A 10,046-nucleotide genomic window follows, 5' to 3' on the forward strand; every position below is an offset into this window, starting at 1 on the left:
TCACATCACTATTTATTTTTTGTGTCGTGATTTCAAAAATTTCACACGTGCCAAATTTTTTATAGGATCTTTAAGTTTGGGAGCAGCATACTTTCCAGTCAAAATTCTATTAACAGTATTGCACCAAGAATGAATACAAAATTTTATCACTGTATCACAGACACATGAGTGTAAATTATGAATACTACACTTAGAAAGCAATTCTGTTTTCAACATCACTTTTCTAAAAATCCTTGTCTTAATATCATTCTCATGGCAAATATGTGGTAAATTTGTATCAACTGCTCTGAAAAGAGTTTTGCAAATGTCTGTGAAAAATGAGTTAGGGCGAGACAGTGATTTAGGGTTGTACGACCGTGCAGTGATAATGTCATCATTAGGTGAAGAAGTATCTGTACATAAAATTTCTCTACAAGTTTTACAACCTTTGATTTTTTTTAGAACTGTCCTAGCAATATAACCACTGACATATACATTTGTTGAGTTACACAAATGAGAAATCGGTGTACACTCTTTTGAGATTTTGTCATCAAATATAGAATGTTCTTGAGATGGTGACTCAGAACGTGCTTCTGTAGTTTCTTCTTGGTGTGCACACAGAAGGTTCTTCAATGAATTCAAAGCTCCTACACTGTCATCTTCTTCGCAATTTGCGTTCACAGAATGAATGGACACAAAGTTATTCAGCAAAATGCTTTTCAGTGAAGTTTTGAAGTTGGAACATGTGGGGTTAACATTCCTGATGCCATGGCTGCGGATGGTACCAAAAAGGTTTTCCAATGGATCCTGATTGAAATTACGGTTTGCCAAAAACTTGAAGCCAACATTTCGAAGTTTTTCCCAAAGGTATTTAAGTCCTTTCAGAGTCACTATCCAATTTTTGACTGATGGTGGTGTTTCCTCTTTCTTTGTCTGTTCATTAACAAACCGAAACGTTGACAGGACTTCAACAGCTTCCTTCCAAAATTCCACGTGTGGAGATTGACTGGTTACAGCAGAGCGAAGAGGTTTTCCTGGTTGAGGTTTCAGCATTGTCCCATTGACACTATCAAACAGTCTGTCCATAAACAACAATAGATCTGCTGTATCAACAGCATCTTTGTCAAGAGTTTCTCCTGGTTTACCCCACTGACAGGCCATCCGCATAGTAGCAGACAAGCGTTGACTAAACACTTGACTGCAACAGCTCACTTTCATTTTTTTTATTTTGTGAGGGATAATATGTTCATCTGTGAGCTTAGGACAGGCTCGAAATTCTGTTTCACCACTTCTGCTGTCCAATTCATAGAACTGTTCAATATGTTTCCAGCAAGCTTTTTTTGCGGAGCCATTCAACCTAAATTGAAGACATTTACTTAACAAATTATTACGTATACCTTTAAGGAGATGGGGCGGGTCATATAATGGTACAATTTCTTGTCCATTGATGACAAATCCCATGTTACGGTTTTCAACTTCTGCCCTTAGATAAGTTTCCTGGGTCTGTCGTAAAAGTGAGTTTACAGCGGCAGTATTTGTAGATGACTGGTCACAGATTGTGGCGACTACCTTCAGGCCTGTCTCTTGCAAGGTACTGATCACGTTTTTAATGCATTGTACAAGCTGTGGGGCCTTAAAAGTGCTGTCGGTAAACATGTATGCAACTGGTTGCTTCCACCTTCTTCTGATACCACGCACCATAAAAACCAAAGCATGATCAGCAAACGTTGGTTTCTGTTTTCCATTCCCTAGATCCTGAAACCCCTCTATCCTGTCAACACTTTCACCATATTGAATATTGGGATGAAGGCTCATTTCATCAAACATGAGACAACAGTACCTGTCTTTCTGATTCAACTTGGTCACAGTTTCCTTTAAATGTGCCATGACACGCATGTTGATACCAGGCTTGAAGTCAAGCTTTTGCAGGAGATTATTTAATAGTCTTTTTGAAGGCAGAGAAAAATATTTAGACAGCAACTTATACCCTTTGGGACTTTGTTTCAGGACAGAGAGAGCAAATATCTTATCATTTAATGTGAAGCGCCTACCCTTAGGTTTGTGCTTTTGTGTTCTGATTTGAGACATAATGAAGTTATATGTAACTAAGTCAACTTTATTTATTAAGTTATCAAAAAAACTACTTTCAGAAAATTTTTCTGCTAACTTTACTCTTGTTTTATATTGCTTTACTCGCAGGGAGAGACATCTTTTCTGTCGGAGCAATTTAGTTGCTTCAGAATAAAGCTTCTGTGCTTTGGGAGTGAGTTTCATCTGCCGTGTTGTTCCAGTTTTTTTAAGCAAAGAATTGTTTCTATTTTTTAGACGTGAACCTGTAGGCGGAAAAAAACAGCTGTCAAACAATCAAACAATGGTAAAAATGAAAGAGGTTGTGTTAAGTGTAATAAACATTCTGAAACAAAAAATTTGAACTTTTATGATACTAAATTTCAGTTACTGTTGCATATAATGGAACTGCCAGGAACTTTAATTGGAAGATAAACCAAAATATAAAGCAAACTCAAATTGTATGGAATATAAATGCCAATTAATGAACCAGTCTGAGAAAATGTCTAATTCATTAGAAAATGAAATGCAATATGTAAAATCCCTACTTTTCACTCTATGTCAGGTTCATCAGACAGTCAAATGATTGCATATGGCAGGTTATTCATTCATTATACATTTTTTGCAGTAAATACACTATTATACGTGCATGGTGTGCACAAAATCTGCTAGAAATTTGGAATAGAAAAGTATCATATTGTGTTACATTCTAACTTCTAAAATATAATAACTAAGGTGGCCACCTGGTCGGAGCAGTTCATAATAAACATATTCATGTTACAACAAAAATAAATAACATAATTTTTTTAATTATCATACAACTGTTACATTTTTCCATGGAGTAGTGAGCATGATGTAAATGAGTCTTCAATAGAGCATGATTTAGACAGTAATACTGCTTGGCTACTAATGACAGTTAAAACAGGGAAGTGTCCTAGCTGCCAAAGCATTGTAATTGTGCATGTGCACACTTTGTGTGTCATCACTATTATTTATGTATCTTTCTGCATACAGCTGTGAGAAGTTATTATAAAATAATAATTATATTTAATCTTATAGTTGTTATTTCTTACCAGAATGCTCATTCCTTATTGTTGCATCTGCCATTTGGTTTCCTGTTTCTTCATTCATTTGAAGATCTACTGTGTCAAGGGGCCACACTCCATCGCTTTCGAAAAAACTGATGTCCATAGTATTTGTGGCTGTCTCCTGTCCTTGCTTTTCAATGAAGGAACCTGTAAAACAATTAACCACATTTCCAGTTTTATATTACACACTATTTTATGGAACTCTTGATTTTATTACTCTGAAAGCACTTTAAGGAGATTAATAGTTCCTTCTTAATGCTTAAGGGACATCTGACTGTCCTATCTTGCCCATTTTAAAAATGCTATGCTTGTGTCCCATTATCTCAGAAACCATTAAACCTATAGGCCTACCTTCTAGATTTTAAATATGTTATATTTTATGTGTTTTTATTATACTGTAATAGAATCATTTGTTGTGTGTGCTTTTGGAAAAGACATTCAAATTCTAATAAATAATAATATTTTTCCAAACATTTTAATATAATTATTTTTCCTAATTAAATATTTCTTAATACAACTTCATAATTCTAGTACACAGTAACTTCATAATCACTATCTACAGCTATGCTATAAGTTTGAACTTTGTATATTAAAACTTTTAGAGATAATGGGTTGAATATGATAGAAAATGTAGTCTTCCATAAATCAAGGTCAAAGTTGGAAAGGTCTATAGGAGGCTATACACATCAACCAAATCTCAAGTAAGGCTCCAAATTGTTGGGAAATATACTATTTGTTATACTTTTTATTGAAAGGAGTACTAGAAATAATTTAAATTGTATCCTCAAAGGTCAAAATAATTATTTTAGCATTTAAAATTAAAAAAGTAAATTTATTTATTTTTATGAAATATGTAGTTCAACATTAAAAACATGAAAAATTAAATCTGGAATTTTTTTTTTTTGCAATAGCTAAAAATCATATCATTTCATCCAAGAAAGTTGAAATTTTATTTGGGAATTAAAAATGAAAAAAAGTCAATATTTTTATGTTTTTACTGTCAGACTCTCCTTTATGGTTTATGTATTTGGATAGTTATTGACTTGACTGCTGTTGTTACATTGCCTGTACAGCCTCTTTGTATGAGCATTATGCTCTCTTAAAGCATTTATAAGAATAAAAAAAAAATACATGGCTGCTACAACTTACATGAATCAATGTTGTCTTCAATACCAGGATCAACATCCATAGCTTGAATTTGTGAATTATGTTCATTTGATGCTTTTTGTAATGTGTCCGCTCTTGCCATACATGGTAATTCTGAAATATCTTTTTCACAGCTTGGTTTTCCATTATAACTACCTGTAAATATAACATAATATATATAATGAAATACAACTTGTGTAACTTTACCAGTATATATTCAAAGATGATTATCAAAAAAGTTATCATTAATTACTAATTAACTGCAGGTAATATCAAAAGGCACTTTTCTAAGGGAAAAAAAGCAATTAGTTACTATCTAGTCTTAAAAGTAGCTACAGGCAACTGTGGGTAATCATCCAGTGAAATTTAAAAATACAAAGGAAAAAAGTATGCTTGTTTACAGGTAAATATCACAATATTCTGGAATAAGTTCTGAAGCCCTTGTGTACAGAATTTTGTAATTTTAGGATTGATTAGTTTCAGTTAGGTAAGCTAAAATATTCTTTTAACAAGATTGTGTTAATGTTGCACAAATAATGTGTACGAAGTGCGACATAAAAAAATAACAGTAAGTACTTAGGTTAACTACACTGAATATATTCAACTTTCAAAATTTTTCAAGTGAGTTCCACCGCAACATTAGGGATTATTACTGGAGATGTACCGACAAAAGTATTACACAAAAGGAAAGTTTTATTAATGAAAAATGCTTGCATGATATTTACAACTTGTCTCATTTAGAAAAAACTAATTCTTAAATATGTGATAATATTTTAGGTTAAGACCAAACGGTTACAATAGATGGTGAGCCACAACATCTGTTTGTATCTAAAAAACGCTACATGTTGTTTGAAGTGCTAATTATTGTCGACAGATGTAGAATTATGCACAGAGGTATATGGTTCTGTATTTACAGCAATGTTGAGTTCTAAAATATCTGTTCCATTATGTTTTGGGCATTAAGACAGTTCACGCCTCCGCACTGCTAACAAAAAAAAAAAAAAAAAAAAAAAATTAGGTTCAGGTACAACAGGATAATGTGCACAGGATTATGTTATCAGGACAGCCTGATAAAACAGACATGATATGCAATGTAAATAAATGTAAACAAATAGCAATATGGCATAGGCATAGTAATAAAAACTATAAACGGTAGGCTAATATCTTTGTAACGAGTACAAATTTCATAACTCCGCATTCAGTAAAAAACAGAGGAAGGTCAATAGCAATAAATTAAAGTGATTTAAAATTTTTATTTATTTTTTTAATGAAGAACCACCAATTCAGATAAAGACTTTTGTCCTGGTTTTGTTATCTTAAAAAGCAGTAATCTTAAATTTTGGTTTGTACTAACACATTAAACATTCTGAGAAAAGCATCAGGCAAAAGCTAATTTAAAGACGAAAGTACTGACTTCAGGGGAACCATTATATATTACATTAATTCACACAATTAACGACACACAGCCTACCTCCTGCTTAATTCAACGATACATGCCAACTATTGAAATAGGCCTACCCAGATGAAGTAACATTAGTTTCAACTTGATTAAGATTTATTTTCTTTACATTGTTTTCTATTCCAGTATGACCATGCATTGAAGTATGTTCGTTATTAACTGGGAATAACTATGGCACTATAAAGTAGTAATGCAATTCATGAACTATAAAATGTATGCATCTAGGCCTTAAGTGGTATAAATTTGTTAATACAAATTATAAAAATGTTACCTTAATTCCTACAGTTGAAGTTACAAATCTAACGTTTAATGGGCTGCAGATAAAAAAATTTAACTTTGATTCAAGTTTACTTACCTTTTCGTGGATATCCAAAGGAGTTATTTACGGTACCTACTTCTGTGAAATTTGGTAAATGCAATGATGGAAGCGAATAGATCTTTAAATGCTTCGAACCAAGATTTTTGCAGTCATCTATAAAGTGACGTTCACACACGACGTATGTTTTATAAACACGTTCCTTATCCAGCGACAAAAGCCTAGGGTTGTTTATTCTTTCCAGCCATATCTTATACGAAACATCGTCATTTTTTGGCAAGCGATGCCGGATAGATGTTGTATCTCGACATCCAGGAACACAGCATGGCTTTTTTCTAGTCATTTTCACCATAAATGGTCACAACGTGAACAGGAACAATCAATTTTCACAATAACCACACGTGTTTACACTCATTTAAGTAGCCATTTTTAATTTTACCCCCCTCCCGCCAAAAAACACAAATGGTAACTACAGCAACTGCACTCTGGCGGGTGTGCACAGGACTAACAACATTGTTCACTCCCCTCCCATTGAGTTACCGCCCCATGGTACTGACTGATATTAGTATACAAACGCTAACTCAGGCTTTCGCGGCAAAACATTAAACGGTAAAATCCTAGTCAAAGACATTGTACAAAGTCGGAGCATCAAGCACAATTATCTTGGCACGGTCCAATGCATATGGTAGTGAAAGTGAAGCCAACAATATATATATAGATATGTATATTACTAAACAAATATTAAAAACTCATTACATTATAGGGTAATATGAGCCAGTCAAACCATTCCATTTAACAAAAATTATATATATTCAATATTGCGTTAAAGGTGGATCCCCCTTCTCCTTTGTGGTTACACCTCATCATCTATAAACCTTCTTAATGCTTAATCCGTGATACAACGGAATTAGAATGGATGCGAGTTCTCAGCTTAGACTTAATATGGATACAAATAATTTTTTTTTGAATTAATTTATTTCAAAAACGAAACTTGTATAAATAGTGTCATGGCTGAAACTGATGAGCTGTTAAAGTAATAAAATTAATGGCACTTTGTATCTTGTATGTTTAGGTATCAATGGTGTTTGATACCGGATACCCCAGGGCTGTATACTGTGTTCATTGATGCCCAGCAAACTCTCTGCTTGTGACGCAAGAGGTAGTGGCGATTAGTATGAATGAAAAAGGTAGTGATTTTATGGCGTCGTTTTAATGTGTCACAAGCAAACCCTGTACAAGGTGCTATCGCAGGACTCAACCTGTGATGTTACTGTGCCGGAACACTTCCCGATGTTACTGTGCCGGAAGACTTCCCGACATGTTTGAGAATGACGTACGTACAGAGATTTCTCAATGGGCTACCCGAAAAAAAGTACTTGAACCGGAACCTCCACTTGCAAATCGCCACGAGTAGGCACACAAGTCATACCAAGGAAAACAGTTTTACGCAAACGTCTCATGTTCTATTCAGTTACAGCTCACAAGTATGCAAAATGTGAAACACTTGACCGAGTTACACAAATTATACACCATTCCAAATTTACATGACAAATGAGGTTACCACTTTAGGTGGGGAAAAGTAAAGAAAAACCCTCTCCCAGGTTTACTCATGGGCAGAGGACCCCGTGCGCACGTACCCCACATTGGTAACACATGATCCGCTGAGTATTCCCATGAACACTGAGTCTTTGGTGAGTGAGTGAAGTTTAGAAGGCTGCGCCTTTAGCTCGGGAACAGCCCAGTGCGGGCAATGATGACAGTTAACAAATAGTCCACAGCTAGCTGAGGAGGGGTCCACACAGCATAGCCCTTCGACTACATAGATAAAATGCGAAAAATCATGAATGCAGCATGCGGAACGAAAGTCGGTTTAGTTAAACGCCAGATTCATTAAATCACGTTGACGTCCCTCTGCTTCTGGTCCCTATTTCCCTGTTTACTAGAAATTCCTGTTGTGCCCGTACTGCTCTCGTCGGAGAGGTGTGGATCCAGGCCAACGTGGCCGGGACCGGGGAATGCGGGACCTGGAGGGAGGGTGAGGTGATGAGGGAGAATGATAGGCAGTTTTTAAAGGACCACTCGATGTTAACAGTTCCACGAGCCCCTTTTATTGTAACCCTGAGAGCCTGCCGCGGCCTGGCGGATCCGTCGCGGGATGACCGCCCTTCCCACGAAGACCCAGACTCCCGAAGACCGTCTCGTGCAACCAACTCGTCTCGACACGAACTAGAAATCCTACCACTTTGACGTCGTCTGGCCGACGACCACCCCAGAGCCCGACCTGCACCCGCCAGTATACGCTCCCGCTAACGGAACACACCCCTGGCCATGGCCCACCCGAGTCAGGCGACCCGAACAGCAATTAAAGACAAAGCCGCGGAAACCTGAGTAGACAAGAGAAGAACCGTACCCATTCCTCCTGAAACATTAAATGAGGATTTTAGCGACAATAAAATCTCTTCCAGACACACCCGTTTGGAGTCTAGCGTAATGAGGTCACGCCTGGCGCGAGAGAGGCCGAGCCTCCCTCGGACGCCATGCCAGTTCGGCAGTTCAGCGCAGCTCATGGACCGGGGCGGACCTACGTCCCACGGAGAGGCAACATCCTTTGTCTACATTGAAAGTAACGTCCGGTAAATATAGTCACTAATTAACCAAACCCCTTTTATTACTTAACCTCTCCGTGAGTACCCGGTCCCTTTTTTTCGGTCCCGGACCTAATCCGGCCGCATCAACTTAAGGACACCCCGCACCACACTTGGTCAGCGGGGCTGCTCTTCAGCATACGGCACGGGCCGTCTCCCGCAACGTACAGAACTTTGTTTAAGGTCACGCGCACGGCGCTGACCACAAACCCGCAAGGGAACTTGGACAAACTTAATTGCGGTGCGTGTTTCACCACAGTGGGCACAACACCCGCGCCGAGACATTTGCATACGGGATTGGCCGTCTCCAATCGCCCGCCCCTTAATTCAGTGTATTTTTGTATCCCGTATTTTGTACTGCTAACTTACGTTACCCGAGTAACGAGTGCCACGTAACGTGTGCGCGCCCCCTTAATCCAGTGTATTTTTGTATCCCGTGTTTTGTATTGCTAACTTACGTTACCCGAGTAACGAGTGCCACGTAACTTGTGCGCACCCCCTTAATTCAGTGTATTTTTGTATCCCGTATTTTGTATTGCTAACTTACGTTACCCGAGTAACGAGTGCCACGTAACCTGTACGCGCCCCCTTAATTCAGTGTATTTTGTGTCCCGCCTTTGTGTTACGAAATTACGTTACCTGCGTACCCAGTGAGACGTCTGAGACATAACAGCATCCGAGGCCACGTAACGCGGAACACAAACAATACGGCGCCACGGAATAACAAGTAAAACCCCCCGGGGACCTCTGTAGAGTGTTGTATTGTGTACGACTCGCTCCTCTGAATAAAAGGTACGACACCGCCACCTCAACTCCACGTCTCTTATTTAAAATCATCTCACGCAACACCGCCGTCGGCCCTAGTGGGCCACGCAGGGGCACATACATCCACGACCCCAAATTCACAACTAGAAACGAGCTAGTCTGGCGCCCACCCGGACAACACAGATCAAGAACCGCCTTTTCCCACTAGGAGCCACACCGGGACTCGAGCCCGAGACCCCGGACGACGGCAACGTAACAAAGTTCCTGATTGCAAGTTGCTCCACAAAGGCGCGTGACACGTGCGCGGTTCTTTACGTAACAGACTCGTAACGACGGTGAAAGTTCGGCGGTGCGTAACTACGCTTACGCGTCCTATGATGTTCGACTCGTGACGTAACTCGTAACTCGTAACTCGTACGCTCAATCGTGTGAGCGGCACAGTGAAGGCAGCTCAGCTGCCACAAAAACCCGTACAGTGGCGCTGTCGCCGGACCGCGAGCTCGGTAGACGCGCCTCGCGATCAGCGCGGAGCGGCGTGCACGTCTGCCGCTGAACGAGTCCTGAGTAACACTGCCCTTCCC

The sequence above is a fragment of the Bacillus rossius genome, chromosome 8, assembly GCF_032445375.1.
Source record: "Bacillus rossius redtenbacheri isolate Brsri chromosome 8, Brsri_v3, whole genome shotgun sequence".
Classification (NCBI taxonomy): Eukaryota; Metazoa; Arthropoda; class Insecta; order Phasmatodea; family Bacillidae; genus Bacillus; species Bacillus rossius.